The sequence below is a fragment of the Cyrtonyx montezumae genome, unplaced genomic scaffold (assembly GCF_038088225.1).
Source record: "Cyrtonyx montezumae isolate F1298 unplaced genomic scaffold, pur_monq_1.0 scaffold_9, whole genome shotgun sequence".
Taxonomy (NCBI): domain Eukaryota; kingdom Metazoa; phylum Chordata; class Aves; order Galliformes; family Odontophoridae; genus Cyrtonyx; species Cyrtonyx montezumae.
Window position 1 is genome coordinate 1,102,421 of NW_027072100.1, and position 17,920 is coordinate 1,120,340.

The 17,920-nt window shown below is 56.2% G+C and overlaps 1 protein-coding gene across 6 annotated transcripts in view; it reads right to left on the reverse strand.

Annotated features, from left to right (window-relative positions):
* CHD6 (chromodomain helicase DNA binding protein 6) overlaps nucleotides 1-3,292 on the reverse strand; it is an 80,262-nt gene extending 76,970 nt beyond the window's left edge. For 4 of the 6 annotated variants that reach the window (XM_065754192.1, XM_065754191.1, XM_065754190.1 and 1 more), the window contains exon 1: nucleotides 3,152-3,291. The gene's annotated coding sequence lies outside the window, so the exon portion shown is untranslated. Of the gene's footprint in view, nucleotides 1-2,613; nucleotides 2,677-3,151 lie in introns of those variants that run through there. The other 2 variants (XM_065754186.1, XM_065754188.1) reach the window with 2 other exon arrangements.
* Nucleotides 3,293-17,920: the final 14,628 nt, after the last annotated feature.

The window sequence follows — 17,920 nt, forward strand, 5'->3', positions numbered from 1 at the left end:
CACATATTGACGGGTTACTAGGCTGCATACCAGATTTTCCCATATAAGGGAAAGTTGAAGGCATTGTCCTATCACACGGAAAACATGCTGCACCAGCCTGAGATAATAGAAAACAAAATCAGAATCTCCTCGTGTCACAGGCGGACACCCACAGCCCACAATTATCCTAGCTCGCTGTCAGTCTGGGCTGCTCCCCACAGCTCCATTGCTCCCCGCTGGCTCCTGCCTGCAGAGCTCCTGAGCTGGCACAGTGGTACTGCTGCACTGCCACCATTCCCAGGGTGAAGCTCTGTTGCCCCATTCTTTTGGGGCACTGAGTACCCAGCACCTCTGCTCAGCCAGGAGTAGATCACTCACCCCCAACCACCTCCCCTCTCCCAGCAACAGCCTCTGGTCCCACAGACCAGCACAAGTGACAAACACCATCCTGAGCAGGGAATGGGACAAGACCGGAGAGCCCCTTCCCCTGCTACTTACATGGGCCACAGTGGTTAAGCCTGCTCAGCTCCCAGGAAGCCTAGTGACATCCAGCTGCTGCATTTGCCAGTGTTTCTTTACAGCTCCCTGCAACATGCCTGCTTTCCAGACCCAACACACCAAGGCCGCATTCCTCCACTAAGGGCTCGCTCCTGGTGCAAGGCTGACTGGACTTCTCCCTCCCTCGAAAAGCAGCTCCTCCTGCACAACCATGAGCAGCAGGAGACTTGCTCTTATCTCCGTGAACCTGAGATGGCCCAGGACAGCACAGCCTCATGTAAAAAACAACAGCCAGCTCTGGTGGCTGCGCACTCAGCCTTGACATCTCACCCAAAGCTCTCCTGCCTGCATAAACCCTTCTCAAAGTAACACAAACTACTGAAGTGAAGCATTTTGTGTTAGCCACCTGTAAAACTTTATTGTCTTCAGAGAAGCATTTAAGAAGAAAATAGTAAAGATATCTCAGGGAAGACTAAATCATAAAAAAGTTATTGTGAGACTGCACATCTAGAGGGGAAAAAATGGTAGAGCTTTCCTTCCTGTTAATGAAATATAGCAGAAAGCAGTCAAGAAAAGAAGACATTCCTCTGAGAGCTCACTAAGCCACTGGAGACCAGCAGCCCCCAAACAAGCAGTGAGCACTGGGGCTAACACTGGGATAGCTGAGGCCAGTTCCTCTGCTGCCAATGAGAAACCAGTGGATGGAGATGGAAACTTGAGCACACACTGCCCAACTGGACAGCAGCGCACAGAACAGGCACCTTCAGCAAGAGATGCATGTTCCTCGCACATCAAAAGCGCCAAGCAACAGTGCAAGAGCTGCCTTTGTTCCGCAGATTCTCACAGGTTAATTTTTAACACACCTGCAGCTGCCTGCAGCAAGGGGCTGCAGCCACTGCCCTCAGCCACAGAGCAACCGATGCCACTGTCCAGAAGAATGAGACAACACGCAGAAATCCACAGCCACAGAATGGTCTTCAGACTTTCCTAAAGTGAAAACAAACCAAGAAGATCAGTCTTTCTTCAAAGCTTCTTGCTGACTCCGGTTTTTATTGGAAGAACAGCAACATGTAGTGTTGGTTCTGCCATACCGGGTGCTACAGATGTCCTGGTAGGATGCAGCCCACCACTGACCAGCTTTACAGCTGGAAGAGCTCGAAGGGCAGCACCCAGAGAGCTTCAGCCCACTGCTGCTGCACACCTCCTGGCTTTGTAGAGGTAAAAATTCAGCAGAATGCCTGGCGCTCCGGCAGGACCTGTAAGTCCAATCAGCTGTGTTGATGCTAGGGTGATAGGCTCTCTAAAAGCAAACAGACTGCAGCATTAAACTTTATGACGGAAGAAAAGACCATTTTCCACTAAGCAAGAGGGAAAGGAACCCTAAATGAAAGCAATCTAGCTGGAGGCCGGAAGCCTCAAGAGAAACAGCCTATCTATACTCGAGGAAGAATTTACTCCTAGAAGCAAAAAAACGCTGCTATTGCTTCATCCTTCAACGGCTGGACCCAAACAACAATTCCTCTGCAGAGCAGCACAGCTGCGCTCCCACATGAATGAGGTAAACAAGGAGAGGCACTAAGGCACCGAATGCCGTGCCATCACCCCAGCACCGACACCTCAACGTGGGAAGGATGAACAGCTCAACATTCCCTCTCCACGGGTAAAAGCATAACCCTGCCGACCCCGTAACAGCTGAACGAACAATGACAGGGGATGCCAAAAATCTGCAAGCAAAAGGGTCAGCGATAAACAACTGCATCCGACGCGGACAGCCACATGTGCCTGCAGGCAGGGCGGGGGGCTTGCACAGACCTACGGAAACTTTGCGTGACCGTGGTGAGCCGTCCGCAGCCCTCCACCCCCTCTCCCTGTGTTCCCTGCGTCCAAAAGCATTTGCTGCAATTCTCAAGCGGGGGGGGGCGGGAGGAAGGGCGGCAGAGAGAGAAAAATAAATAAAAGATTTTTAGCACCGGTTTAAGAAAGCGTTCAGAGAAACAGTGGCGGAGGGCTGGCACGGCACGGCCGTGCGGGGACACCGCGACCCCAGCGCACGGCCTCGCCTTGCCCCGCTCCATCCACTTGTGTTTCCCTCCTGCTCGCGGCTCCGACCCTGCGGGCCCCACCGATCGGCGCTACCGTCCGCGCCGCCCGCCGGTAAGAGCCGCGCCAGGAACGCGGCAAATTCCGCGACGTCGTCATCAGAGCCGCACGGACGCGGGGGACGACGGCGGCGGACTGCGGCGCTCCGTGCCACGGCCGCAGTGCCACCGCAGCGCTCGGCGGACCCCGGGCCGCGTCGCGCTCCGCTCCGCGTCGCCCCGGCCCCGCCCGGGAGGAGCCCGCACCGCCCCCGGCCCCGCACTCCCCGCGCCGCGGCCCCCGCCGGTCCCCCGCGGCCCGGGGGCGGGGAGGGCGGCGCGGAAGGAGCTGCGGGGCGCCCCCGCCCCCCGGGCCGCCCCTCCCCGCGCCCCTCCGCGCCCGGCCCGGCCCCGCGCCCCAAGGACGGCGTCGTGACAGAGCCGGCCCGGGCCCCCAGAGCCGCCGCCGCCGCCGCCGCCGCCGCCGCCGCTGCCGCCACCGCCCGGTCCGGCCCGGCCCCGCCGCAGCCCCTCGTCCTGCCGCCGTCCCCGGCCGCGCCGCGCGGGCGGACCTGAAAGTTCGAAGCAGAACTCACCTAAAATGGCTCCCCGGCAGCCCCGGCGCCAACAGCCATTATTTGGTGAAGTTTAGCCCAGCGCCCTGCAAGGACACCCGAACCTCGCCCGGGCACGCCCCCCCCGCGCGCCCATTGGCTGCCCGCCGCCGCGCGCCGCCGCCCATTGGCGGCCCGGCCCGTCAGCCTTGAGCCGCTCGCGCCAAGCTTGGCTGCAGCGCGCCCGCGGCCCGCTCCATTGTGCTCCTGTTTGCACCGATGAGAGCGCGGCGCCGATTGGCCGCGCCGTCGCCCCCGCGCACCGCCCCCCGCGCCGCCGGGACCGCCCGCGCCCTCCGCGTCCGCGCGGGGCCCGGATGTGGCCGCCCCGAGGGTCGCGGCGCGCGCGCGGGAGCCCCGCGGCCGACAGCGCACTGCGTCCCGCGTACCGTTTTTGCCGGGGCCGGGAGGTGTGCTGGGAGCGCCGTGCCGTGCTGAGCGGGCCAGGGGCACTGGGGGGCGGCTGAGCGGCGCAGCCGCGGCACGTGGTACTTCGCGGCCGAAGGACGGGAATGGGCTGAGTAGCGCCCGGGAGGCATCACCCGCCGAGCGGCTGCGGTGCTGCCCCCAGCCCGGCCCCCAGCAGCAGCCGTGTGGGGCCTGGGCTGCGGGGAACGGGGCCGGCAGCAGGAGCCGCGCTGACCTGGCTGGCGGTGCAGCTGGTGCAGAGGGGAGCAAGTTAGCACCGGCACTGAAGCAAAGCCGTTTGAGAGCTAATTAGCTCTGCTGAGACTCAAGGCTGATTAACCTCTTGCAGCGCAGCCCTCGTGCAGCCGCACTGCCTGCAGGGCCCTGGGGGAGCGCTGACACGGTGCTGCGCTGCACCCTTGGAAGCCCTGACTTGCCCAGCAGCTGCTGGTGTGGATGTCCTGTGCTGTCTGGCTAGCACATTCCCTCCGTACCTCACCTCACCCCGCCCTCTCGTTGCTGCGTGCCTCTCCTGCTGCTCGCGGAGCAGCCCTGTTTGCCAGGCAGGCAGCGGGCAGTGTCTGCTCGGTGCCGGTGTGCCTGCTGCTGTGCGTGGACCAAGCACAAAGGGGACAGCTCACGGGCACAGGTGCCCCTCAGAGCTGCCTTCATCTCCCATGCCTCATTCAGGCCCATTGCATCCCGGCAACCCTCTCAGTGAGCCAGGGCTTCCCTCCCTGCAGTGTTCCCCTTCCTACGACCTTGCTTGCTGCAGCTCGTGTCTGCACCCTAACCCCTTTTTCTCTGAAGGTGACACATGGACGCTTCTGAGACATTACATTTTTGTCTTCCCTGTCCCCTGCATTGAGATTCTCATTCTGCACGTAGAATATCAACTTTTTCCCCAGTCCTCCCATTCCTTCTGCAGCTATCAGGTGTCCCTGTACCTGATTGCTCCATTTGCCTCCTGCATTGCTCAGCCCCCCTCTCCCTTCCCTGTATCCTCCCTCTGCCTCCGGAGCAGTGACTTGTCCTCCAATTGAGGAATGCCTGCGAAGGCAGAAATAATTGGTGCTCAGCAATCAGAAAACTGAAGCATCTTATTTTAAGCCATGGCTCTGCCTATCCGAGCCAGGGATTTCCCCATCTCTTTGGTGACTTGCACACCACCTGCCCTACAAAAGGATTTTCCCAAACATCCCACTAGGACCTTTCTGGACTCGCTCTTTGCTTTTGGCCTTTCCATTTATCACCAGACTCTGCTAAGAGCTTGCCTCCAGTGCCTTTGCAGTTCTTCTCTTGGTACAGTGCTATGAGAGCATGTATGGGAACTGTTGAATCACGGACTGAACCACTGATGGGTCACCCAAGGTGAGCACTGAGTCAGCTGCAGGAGCACAGGTGAAGGCAATGCACTGTGTGACCAGAAGGGGTGGAGTGTGAGTGCACCACTCCCAGACCCCATGTAAGGGCTGACCTCCACTGGGGAAGGGTCTCTTTCTGGGTATTGCTCCTTTGGAGTTTCCTATTGTGAGTCTAGGACACGGGTGAGTGTTTCTCTTTATTTTGGTTATCTCTTATCCATCCAGATAACATTTCTGATTATGCTCTCTGTAAAATACATCAGCTAACAATGCCATTTGGTATTATTCATTTTGTTAACTTCACCCCTTATGGAGCAGCTTCTGTGTTCATCTTTAGAATAACAGCCTGTGCCCATTGTGGTCATCCTTCCCTGATGCCTACCTGCTTTTACAATTTTGGAGGCTCCAAAGAGGGACACAGTAAAAACAGAATTTGATGATGGTAATTCGTCCACTGACTCCTGCCTGTTTCTGTTCTGTTCACAGGGTGACTGTTGTGGACAGTGGGATTTGGAGGGCTGTCCTGGTGACATCGTTTTATTGTGTTGCTGACACTCAGGCAGGAGCGAGCACAAGCCCTCGTGTTCCCACCTGATTCCCTCCCATCATGGGTTCTGTTGTTGGGCAGCCCCAAGGCATTCTCACACCAGTAAGTAAATCACATTAGCCTTTGCAGAAGGCAGAATTAAGTCCTACCTATTCCCAGACCCTTTGGGGCACAGGATGTGGCACAGGATACCTCGCCACCTGCAGCTGTCATTCTGCCCAATCCTTGGGCTCACCATCCCTCTCATCTGCTCTGAGATAATCACATTTGGGGTTCTGTATGAGGGACCGTGACAGTGTCCCTGGGCAAGCAGCCCCCGGCTAAGGCTCATGGGGTTCTCCCTTGCAGAGTGCAGCAGGCTCAGTCCCTTGGTTGTTGGACCTGGAGCTGGTTGGACCTGGGGCTGCTCACCTGTGGTACACAGTGATGATTTTAGGGAATATGTGAAGCAGCCCTGAAGCTGGAAACTCCCTGTTCAAGAACAGGCTTTCCTTGAATGTGGTTGTTTGAGGGAATTCCCCTGCCCTCAGGAGCCTGGGCAGGGCCTGTATCAGATAAACTGCAAGATTGGTGTTGTAAATTTTCCTGTGGGATTATTTGGGATTATTAAGTGGTTTCCTGGGTTTTGCTGCCATGGATGATTGATGGCAGAGGAGATGCAGGGAGCTTCCAGGAACAGGGAACTTTGTGGTTGTATGGGAACTGCTGAATCACAGCCTGAACCACTGATTGGTCACCTGAGGTGAGCACCCAGTCAGCCATGGGGGCACAGGTGAAGGTGATATACCTGTGTGATTGGAAGGGGTGGAGCCTGGCTCCACCTCTCCCAGACCCCATTTAAGGGCTGACCACCACCAGGGAAGGATCTCTTCTTGGAGATCCCTCCTATGTGGAGTCCCCTGCGAGCCTTGTCATCATAAAGGTGAGCCATCTTCTCTTTTGTATTATCTGTTTATATAGAACTACTTAAAATATACCATCCTCTATACTATCTCCTTGCGGAGTACCATCATTAGGAGTTATTTACCTTACACTGGTCAGGCCCCAAAGTTGTCCTTTGGCCAGGAGAAAGGTTTCCTGACAGCCATCTCCCAGTACAGTCCCCATGACTTGCTGTCTGCTCAAGCTCTGTGGCTCCTGTTTCTTCAGACCCACCAGCTCAAAGGTGCTGCCAATCACTCCTCCAATTAAGGAGAGTGAAAAGTGTTTTATGTGCCACTCCTCGTTTTCCAGGCCACTGAGCATCCCTTACCTGCTCCAGGCTCTGCTTCCTGTGTGCCTGGAGATGGAGCGGAGCTGCCAACCAGGACCAACCCTGTGCAGCCCCAGCGCTTTGCAGAGTTCCTCTCCACCACGTTCTCCTCTTGCAGACTTTGACTGATGTCACTTCCAGGCACTCCTGGCAGCTTTGCTCTGTCTCTGCTGAGCACCCACTGTGATGGCCTCTGCTGCCCACGTGAGCTTCTCCTACTGTGCATCGCCCAAAAAGCTCATTTCCATGGCTGCACTCCACTCCTAGCAGCTGCTCTGCTGCCCTGCAGACCGCCAGCTCTTTGGGTCTCCATGGGTTGTTCTCTGGCTTGCCCAGCTGCTCCTCTTTCCCTTCTCCACATGCTGTGAAGCCAGCCAGGCCCTTGCCTTAAGGGTTTTTCCATATGCTTTTACCAAGAAATGTAAAATCATAGAAAAGAGGGAACCTTAGCAAGCAGCTAATGACCTTTGGGGGAACTTCTAGAAACCTTGGTGGCTGACACTCCAGTCCCTTGGGGAATGTTTTCCCAGCATTTGCCTTGAATTGCTCTGTGGTAATTTAAGCCTGTTTCTCCTTGTTTTATTCAGCACGGGCAGATTAATTCTTTCCTCTTTGCAGCAGTCATTTGCATTCCTGCAGACGACCGCTCCAGCCTCCTCTGCTCCCTCCTACCAATTAAGCAGTCCCACGTCTCGCTGTTTTTCCTTGCTGGTCATGTTTTCCAGGTCTCTGACATCCTCTGGATTCTCTCCAAGCTGCCCAAAGGGCAGTGTCAAGGCATTGCTGCCTCCTCCCACTGCTCCCCACGCCTCCAGCACCGTGCCAGTCCCTGCTGGCATTCCCTGCTCCACATGCTTCCGCAGAGCCACAGCTCCTTTCCCCCCACATTCATCTCTTCCTTCTTTCCATTTTCCTTTTTTCCATTTCTTGTTTATGCAAAATTGCCTATTTGTGCTGAAGTGCCAACGGCATTTATCTGTACTGCATGGCATCCTCTTCCCTGAGATCATTTCTATATTGTGTCAGCAGTGGAGGCATGGAGGAGCAGCTTGTGATGAGGAGCCTGCCTTCCGACATGCTTCCCATCCTCCCTGTCTTCATGTTTTGTCTGCAGGTTTAAAGGCCAGTCCTGCATCCCTTTATCTCACCTGCTGGTAGCTGCAGCCTGGCAGCATCTATCTGGGCTGGGCACGGTGCCCACTTTATAGCAGGTTTAGGCAGAATGTGATCTGTAACTTGCTTAGGAGCCTGTTTTATGACACAATGTTGAAAGCCTTACAAGCATCAAGATTTAAACTGCCATTCTAGTCTGTCACAGCGGTAGATGCCGTTGGTGTGCCACAGCCTGCCCCTTAGCAGCCATGCCACGGACGGGGATCTGCAGCTAAACGTGAGGACAAGGTTTTCCCATGAGGGCTGGATTCTGGATGCTTTCATTTGCTGTCCCATCTCACACTGGCAGCTCTGGCAGGGAAATCCCCCAACCTCTTGGCATCCCAGCCTTGGTTGAGCTTGGCCGTGACTCTGGCACAGCCCCCTCCATGTGCTCTGTAGCTGTTGTGATTGCACAGCAGCCAGGTTCTCCCTGGAGTGCAGAACAGATGTCTGCATCCTTAATATACAAAGCAACGCATTCCTCCTTAATCCCCTGCCTGTCTTTCCAGAACAAGCTGCATCCTCTGATATTAATATTCCAGTCATGTGGCTGAGCCCACCAAGCCTTTGTTATGCCAATTAAATCATAATCTTGATCATGCATTAAGACTTCCAGCTCCTTTTGTTTATCCCTGCCAGCTCACCATTGCAGAAGCTGCTTGGCAGCCTGACCCTCTGCCCACCATGTCCCCAAGGGCCATGTCCGAAATGCCTCCCCCTGTACTGCAGGCAGCTTCTTCCAGTGCTGGCACTGTCTGGGTCTCGCCATGGGCCTGGGGACATAGATGGCTGTGGCCATGGCTCAGTGGCACAGCTCTTTGTTTTCTCGCCCCACAGCAAGGCCAAACCTTGGGGTTCTGTAGCAGGAGCCCCCACGTCTGCTACCAGAGCCCCAGGAGCACTGTGTGGATGGGGGCACCTCTGGAGGACGCCTGGGGCAGCCCCCTCTCCCACAGGGCCACTCAGAGCTCACAGTTTGGGTTGCAGCCCTCGTGGCACTGAGGCTTTCCAGGTGATGCAGCAGGAAGGTGGGATTAGTGCTGCACCTGTTCCCTTGGCACTATTGATGCTAAGCAGAGTGAGGCTGTCCTGAGTGCTGGGCTGGGAGAGTGAAAATGATAAATGACTGACTCTTCCTCCTTGAAGGGGCCCCAAGCTGTGCTGAAGATCTGGAGGTGGTTCAGGGCAGGGATGATGCTGGTCTGTCCATTAATCTCAGACCTGGGAAAGGACTCAGGGAGGTAGGGGTGTCCTTGGCACCTGGAGGGACCTCTGTGCTGACCACAGGTGACGGAGCCCTGAGTCTGGCAAGGCCCTGTCCCACAGCAGCTTCCCGTTATCCCATCCTGCAGGGCTGAGGCATAACCCCTCTGGAGTGGCTGAGTTACTTCTCATTACCCAGAAGCAAGCAATCTCTCAGCAGAACCCAGGGAAATCAATAGTGTGAAGGAAAATTAGCTCATTAAACAGCCATAAACACAAATGCGAGGATCACTCACATCCTACCACTGCATCCATACAGACGTCTGCTCAGCTTCCTGGACCTGGTGGGAAGAGAGCTGCAGGCGGGCACATCCAGGGAGCAGTGAGCCCTGTCCTCACCCTGCCGAGCACAGGAGGGATCCTGGGGGTCCTGGCTTAGCCCTGCAGGGTGTGCACCGTCCCCATCCCACCCGATGGGCATCGTCCTCCACCACGAGGAGTCCGGAGCTGTTCTCACCCTTCCCAGATCTTCACTTTGGCTGCAAAATGCTGTTGCTACAGGATGGCACACGGAGCAACACAAGGGGCCCTCCTGGGGCCGGGAGCTTCTTTCTCCCCACACGTAGGCTGGGAGAGCTGCGGGCATCGCCATCATCACACAGCTCTGCCGCATGCCTGCACCAGCCTAGGGCTGCCCCTGCCTCCCCCAGAAGGGGCTGGGGGGGAAGAGCTGCCGATTGTTCAGCCCTACAGCAAGGACAGCACGTGTCAGTGTGTTGCAGGCCCTTGCTGCTCCCGGGCTCTGCCACCAACTGGGTAAAGCTCAACAAACCCACGCTGCACCCTGCATCAGCAGCAGCTGGGTGTGAGCCCCGGGCCCCTTTTGGCCAGCAGTGGGGCTGGGCTCTGTCCTTGATGGTTTCAGGTCCGAACTGGACAGAGCCCAAGCACCTGGTACCACTGCTGGCCCTAGATGAGAGATGCTGGGGTGCTCCAGCCCAGACTGCTGCCCATCCTCCCAGTCAAGGCCTCCACAAAAGAGCAAGGGAGAGAACCATTTCAGGTCTTGTCTTACTGCAGCATTCCTGTTACCAAGAGAGTTTCCAGACATGAAAACAAAGCTTATTTTCATTTTCCTTCATGGGATAAAACAACTTTTTCCCTTTCCAGGTTATAACAACTCTCAGGAAATAGAACCAATTTAAATCTCATTCCTTCATTACAAATCCTTTCAAAACCAACACCATAATTTAGTGGAAGTGCTCTTTAGCACTTCCTAGTGGAAGTTCACTTTACCACTTCTTTAGTGGAAGAGCTCTACCTCCTGCCATGTGCCTTGCCGTGCCTCATGCACTTCTTTACTCTGCTCTTGGACACTGCTGGAGAGGGCTGGGACAGCAGAGGTGGCCTCATGCCACCACATCCAGGTGAGCGTGGCACTGAGCCCGCTGCCAGCAGGAGGGGGCAAAAGGCTGCAGGGCCTGATTCTGGGCTCGTCTCTGGGGTAGGCATCTCTCAGTAGGGGTCTGGAAGAGGGCCTGGAGGAAGGGGTGGTTCAAGGCCTGAGCAAAGCAGCTCTGGCAAGGTGTAGGAACACAGCTGGGGCAGGGCGAAAGCAAGGCCAGAAACTTCAAAGGCATATTTCTGAAGCAAGAATGCGGGTGAGTGACAGGTCCGGTTGGGCAGGTAGTGGGGAATGGGGGCACAAAGAGCACCTGGCTGGGACAATGGCCCTGAGGGGTGAGCAGGTGGGACACACTCCTGGTGCATTTCCTCGTCAGGAACCCCACAGGAGGTGCTGCTCTCAGGAGTGCCCCAAGGGGTGGCTGGTTGTGCAGAATGGACCCACCAGCACCACCCACCACCTGGAGAGGGACCAAGCAGGGATTTGCCCCCATGCTTCTGCTTCCCTGCAGTGCTCCCGGCTGTCACCCTGCCCTACCACTCTGCAAAGCTGACCTCATGTTCCCTGTCCCCAGATCCTTGCTGAGGCATCTATCCAGGGCTCAAAGCTGGCTTTGGGCTCTATGGCCTCTCTGCAGAGCAGTGCAGGGGGGGGTGGGGGCAGAGGGGACCCACCACAGCCTGGGCTGTGTCTGCAGTGTTTGCTGGAACCTCTGATCTAAAGGATTTTGAACATCAAGGAAAAAAGCCAGCTGCCAAGCTGGGCATTCTTCTCTGTGCCCCAGCAGCTGTGGCTCAGTAGCTGAAGCCTCTCCTCCAAGCACAGATGGCTTTGATGACTCCATGTGCACCATCCCTGTGTGTACCATCTCTGGTGCACCACCCCTGTGTTCACCATCTCTGTGTTCACCATCCCTTTGCACCACCTCCTGTGCACCATACCTGTAGGCACCACGTCTTATGCAGCATCCCTTTGTGCATCACCCCCTGTGCAGTATCCCTGTGTGCAATATTCCTTGTGCACAACCACCCCTGTATATCACCATCCCCTGTGCACCATCTCTGTGTGTACCATCCCTGTATACAGGGAACTCTGAGCAGCGTCCTCCCAGAAGTCAGCCCGGGAACTTCCTCTGTTGGACCAAGGGAGATGCAGTCTTTTCTAATGCCACAAAAAACAGATTGCTGTTCAATCTCCCCTCACTTCATTTGCAAACATATGGTGTTGGGTTCATGTTTGAAAATCCTGAAGCAGAGCCTCTGATAAATGCTCCAACAGAAGTGCATCAATGTACAAGAAAGGGGCAGTCAAGCTGGGCTCCCCCATGAAACTGTGGGTTCAGCAGCACCAGCTTTGGGCTGGGTGGGAGGTGTCCCTGCCCTGCCCCCCAGGCTGGCTGCAGCTCATCCCTGCCCAAGCCCTGTGTGCTTCCCCCTCTCAGCAAGGTGATCAGCTTTTCTCCTCAGTGAGAGGATACACTCACTCTGCTGGTGTATCTGAGGACACTCTGCCCATCCCTCCATGCCACAGTGGAGCAGGGGACAGCTCTGTGTTGTCCAAGGGGATGGAGCGTGGTCAGAGATTGTTCACCCTGCACAGCAGCTGCCATCAGAAAATCAGAGCAGTGTTTGCTTGGTGTGGATTATTGCACTATTTGGGGCTTAGGAACCACAACTGTGGGAAACAGAGCTCTGGCCGGGAGATGCTCAAAGCCATCAGTGTGGTCAGTGCTGCTCGGGTCCATCACCATGCTTCAACATCAGAAGATGTGAGATTGGAGCAGGTGCTGCTGCCTGTGTGTCTGCATGGGGAGAAGTGCTCTGGCTGGGAGGTGGAGTGTCCCTGCTGGAGCATGGGGCACAGTGTGCCTGGGCAGGAGAACTGCCATGCCTGCTAAGGCTGAGCAGTGCTGTGGCGGGGTGGAAATGGGCCTTTTGGGAACAGGTCTGAGCTCACCCTGTCCCATCCGCACTGCCAACTCCTCCCTTTTGAAAACCATTCTGCCCACTAAACCTTGCGGCGCGGCCCTGGGCACGGCTTTGTTCCATCATAGCACAGCCCCACTGCTGGGAGTGTGTATCTCAGCAATGTCACCTTGCCACATCTCCGTGCGCTCTCACGCCACTCCTTGCACCCACTGCTCCTGCTGCAGCTGCGGGTCGGGCCTTGGCTGTGGGCTGCTCCTGCAGCAGGGCACGGCAGGCAGTGTGGTTTGCCCACCCAGTGGAGCCCTCTTTGGAGTTGTGAGACAAAAGCCAGCGGCCCTGTGACCAATCCTCTAATTCCCCCCCACTCCAAGTGCCAACCTGTGTGCCCAAACATCCTGACATTCCCCCCTGTTTACAGATGTGATTTAAGAGCTGAAGGCTGAAGAGAGCAGAAACATCCCCTGCCCGTGCTGGGAAGGGTGCTGGTTTCCAGAGTGGGGCTGCAAGCTCTAAAGCTCCAACAGCTGCCACCCCCCAGCACGCGAGAGGACGGGAAGGGGCCGCAGGGCTGAGCAGCACTAGGCAGCCCGTCCCACTGCACATTTATGGCTCAGCTCCTCGTGCAGAGACAGCCTGCGATGGCTGCTGCTGGGTGGGCCCATGTCAGTGTGGGGCACGGTGCCATGCTGGTGCTGCCAATGCCTTCCTCATAGCACTGGTGTCAGCACGCAGGGTCCTCCCAGCACAGGCCAGCCCTCCCAGGCAACCCCAGATCTGCCAAGGACAGCTCCCCAGGGCAGCCCTGGGTCAGCGGGGCTCTGCTCCCAGTCAGCTCACAGGGAGAAAACAAGGGCTGGGGAAGAACACCCAATTGATCCCCTGTGGGGATGCTATCAGAACACGGTGGTGCCTCCATGCCCTGAGCCAGCTCATGCTGCTTTTGGAGAAAACACCTCCCTTATGAGGAAAGGGTGAGAGACCTGGGGCTGTCCAGCCTTGAGAAAAGAAGACTCAGAGGTGAAATGACACGTCTATCAATATCTAAGGAGCAGGAGGCAAAGGGACGAGGTCAGACTCTTCTCAGCAGTGTGTGGCAATAGGGTGAGGGGAAATGGCCACAAACTGAAGCATAGGAAGTTCTGCACAAATGTGCATGGGAACTTCTTCACAGTGCAGTGATGGAGCACTGGAGCTGCACAAAGAGGTGGTGGATCTCCTTCTCTGGAGATGTTCAGGACCCGCCTGGATGCCTAACTGTGCAACCTGGGCTGGGAGCTGCTTTGGCAGGGGGTTGGACTTGATCATCTCTAGAGGTCCCTTCCAACCCCTACATCTCTGTGATTCTGTGTGGAGCAGCAGAGAGTGGAGGCACGGAGGGAAACTCAAAGCTCCCAGGGCACTGCTGCTGTTCAGAAGCACGAAGGGCCTATTTGCTGCATGTCACAGAAGCATCTGCTCCCATCCTGCTCCAGCAAGCACCCTTAAGCACCCAGCACCGTGTCCAGAAGCTGCTGATCTCCATGGAGGAGACCCTGCAGCCTCCCAGGTCACAGTGTGTGCTGATGTCCAGAGGGAACTGCCCAGCTCCCTGTTTGTTTCTGCTGGCTGTGGTCCTGTCCCCGGCCACCACTGCCTGCTCCTCTTTGCACACTCCCATAGCAGCGGTGCTCTGTTCCCTTCATCACCTCCACAGCCCTCAGCTGCTCCCTCTCTGCTCTCCCACGTCCCTCTCATGTTGGCGAGCCCCGAGCTGTGCCCAGCGCTCCTGCACGGCCGCACAGCACTGAGTGCGGTGCAGGATGGCCTCAACCCTCCAGCAGCACTCTGCTGCTGCCCAGGGCACCCCTGTTCCCTGTGCCCTAAGGGCACTCGAGTGACCCCACATCCCCAGGGCCATTTCTGCCAACTGCTCTCAAGTTTTATACTAACATTCAAGTTCTGAGTGTAACTCTGTATTTTTAATCTGAAAATAAGAGTCCTGCAGGCAACAAGCACCCGAGTCCCTGGGGGCTCTTACTGCAGAGGAGGAGTCGAGCCATCACTGTGCTAACAAGTGTATTAGCTAATGAAAACAGTATTTAAAATAATCACAATATTTCTTTATTTGCATGTAAAGATGACATAATAAAAGATAATTAGCAGCATGTGAAGTAGTTCTACTACTCAATTTTCTCAGTTTAGATAATTAATTATCTTAGTAAAATGCATCATTATGGCTAATTTTAGAAAATCTAGCAGCTGCAAGGTCATAGTGGGAAAAATTTCAATTTGTAATTGGAAGAAACATGAAAGTGAGTCAGATAATCTTTTATTAGATGATAATAACGAATCACACGGGCACATACATTAAGTGCTTTAAGAAGATGCGTGGAATCATTTACTACTGTCATCCTATGGCCCCGTGCTGCCAGGGCCCGGCCCATGTCCGTGCCTCACTCCTGCTGCTGGAGGGGACAGCTGTTTCGGTGATGGCCCCTCCTGTGTCCGCATCCTGCGGGTGCCCAAGGCCGTGGTGGGGATACCACACAACCCTGAGCATTGGAGCCACCTCACATCACCTCTTTGCCATCACAGCCACAGCTGAGCTGCAAGCAGAGATGAGCCCTGGCATGCAGGGTGGATGTTTCTGGTAACAAATCATACCTTGGTGTAATAAAGCAGAAAATCCCACTGCTCTCCTGGGCAGCAGGAAGCAGCCTCACACTGCAGTGCCAATGTTGAGGGCACTGCACTGCTCTGCCCGGCGTTTCTGAAGGTGCCTCCAGTGGTTCCTGTTCCAGCCCCCGTGCAAAGCCCCAGCCCCACAGGAGCGCTCTGTGCTGAGCTGCGTTGTGTGCCAGGACATGGCAGAGCAGTATGGGGCTGCCAGGACACACTGCTCGGCTCCGAAACGCACAGCTGGGCCCAGACCCAGCAAACGCCTCTTGGGGCCCAGGTGCCCCCAGCTCCGTGCTGCCAGCACCCATAACCCCAGCTGCACTGCCTTCACAGGAGGCAGCACCCTGCAGTAAAGCAGTTTCTGCAACATCAGCAGCACTGCCCTCCAACTGCACAGCTTCAGTGCTTCAGATCCCCCTGCCCATGCACACCAGGCTTCTGGCCCCCCGTGCCCGCCCCACAGGACGGGGGGAGCGCCAGCACTGGTATTTTCAACCGAAATAACTGGAAAACTATCATCAAAAACAGAAACCTGAAAGATTACTAGATAAGAATCTTTAAAATTTATTGGGCTAATTGTGTTACATTCAGTATTTGATGTGTTTCTCCTGGACAAAGAATTGGCATAAATACAAACAAGCCTTTGTGTGCCTTCCCTAAACAAATAAGAGATAAAGGACTAGAGACGAGGGAACGTAGTTCACATCTTCATATTTACATTTTGCCTTTACTTTACAACTCAGCGCCAGGGATATTTACAGAAAAATACAGTAGGAACAAAAAGATCACTCCTTGGCAACACACAGAGACCCATACGAACTGTGTAGGACTTGAAGCACGTGGTACCCGGCGTCCTCACCTCGTGCGCCCGCTCACATCCACGTGGAGGACGTCAGCGGCACCGCTCAGTCACGGATGGCAGCTGCGCTCTGCTGCCCCCCTTCCTGCACCACGTCACTCAGAGCAGTCACCAGCCCAAGCTGAGGGGTCTTACAGTGCACACAGAGGAACTCGGTGCGGTTGTGTCACACCTGTGGCTGAGCTGCAGCTCACTGCGATGCAACTGGCGGTGGGGATCCGCCCTCGGATGGGTAAGGGCAGAGCACAGAGCCGCGCCAGCTGTGAAGCTGACAACTGCAAAGGGCACCCGGCGCCACACCACGACTGACACAAACCTCGGCCGTGCTCCAAGCCCTCGGGGGAGAAGAGCTGGAGCCGTCCTGGGCCACCCAGCTCTGGGCTCCTCACAGCACTGTCAGGCACAGGGCACAGCTCTGCCCCGGGCCCTGCAGCCTGTGCCCAACCCAAGGGCTGGCAGCACGGCACGCGTCTGGCGTCACAGCCCTGCCACACCTGCACTGACACTGTCTGAAGTTCCCTTCTCCAGATCGAAAAGCCCCAAACTCACAGCTCGGTCACCACAAACGTGCGAGGCAGGGAGCGCTGCCGGCACACATGGGATGAAGCGAGTGATGAACACTTGCTCCCCGGCTGTGGGGGAGGGGCGGTGGCACACACAGAGCCCATCTCCCCCTGTGAGCACTGCTCAGGTGGGCACCACACTCACACTCAGTGGGAACGAGGAACAGAGCTAAGGGCTGCTCTTCAGCCACGCGGTGAGACGCAGTGCTCCACTTCAGCACCCGGGGCCCCCCCAGCCCACAGCTCTGCTCCCGTCCGTACCTGTGCACCTGAAAGCAGCTTCTGCAGCCCACTGGGATATAAAGCGATGGTTCTGCACGTGACACACACTCATGGCTGTGGCATAGGGGCTTCAAGTTACTGAAGATGTGTGAATGTTTGACCGCTCCATGTTTCTCTTTGCTACTCATGCACTGCTCATATCTTTTAGGTCAGTGGACTAAAGTGTGTTTGGCCATTAGATCCAACAGGTACATACACGGTTGTGGGTAAATGTAGTGTCTGTGCACTAAAGGGACCATGGCAAGAGCTGAGAGGAGCAACGAGGCCACGCTCCCCTTCGTGCCTTGCCACCAGGCCCAGCAGTAACAGCTGCTGCCCCTCACAACCAGGCAGCGCAGGAGCAAGGCCACCCCACTCACCACTATGGTGATCTCATCACGTGGTTTCACTTCTCCACTTGTGATTCACCTGGATCAAAACCTCTCGGGAGCCCGGGGTGCCCACTCCTGCAGCAAGCACTCCTGCCACCCAGCTCCCCTCAGCTGACACCCCGCATGCCCCTGCCTGTGTGCTCTGCAGGGCCTCTGTGTGCATGAGCCCTCTGAAGAGCCACAGGCAGATGGGAGCAGGGCACAGCCCCGGCAGGGCAGCTGTAATGAGACAAGTAAGAGTGTTTCAGGTCAAAACTGCTGCAAAAAGTAACTGAAATATCAAAGTTATGTGACTCACAGGCATTACCACAACGCATATTAAAGAGCTTCCGAGAAACACTCTAAAACTTGAGGAGCTCCACAAATTCCTGCTTATGTTTATGCTTTCCCGCTACCCACCCAGGGGGAGGAAAAGAACACGTGCACTGCACCTACATGGGAACATCAGCGACGATTCATTACTGCCACACAAGGCAGCACTGTGCTGGGGGCCCAAAAGCACTCCTGAGAACACCACTGCCCTCTGCAGCTCCCAGATTCCCAGCATTAAGGTGTAGCTGTAAACATCTTTTCCCAGCACAGCCCAGCGGTGGCTCGGCAGCTCTGAGCTCGGCCACGGAGGAAGCAGAGTGCTTCAACAGAAACTGCCAGAGGTCAGAGAACCGAACCCACAGCGTGTGCTCCCCCTGGGATGAGCCAACGACCCACTCGTGTGCCTGGGCTGGGCCAAGGGAGACCCCAGAACCAGGGAGACCT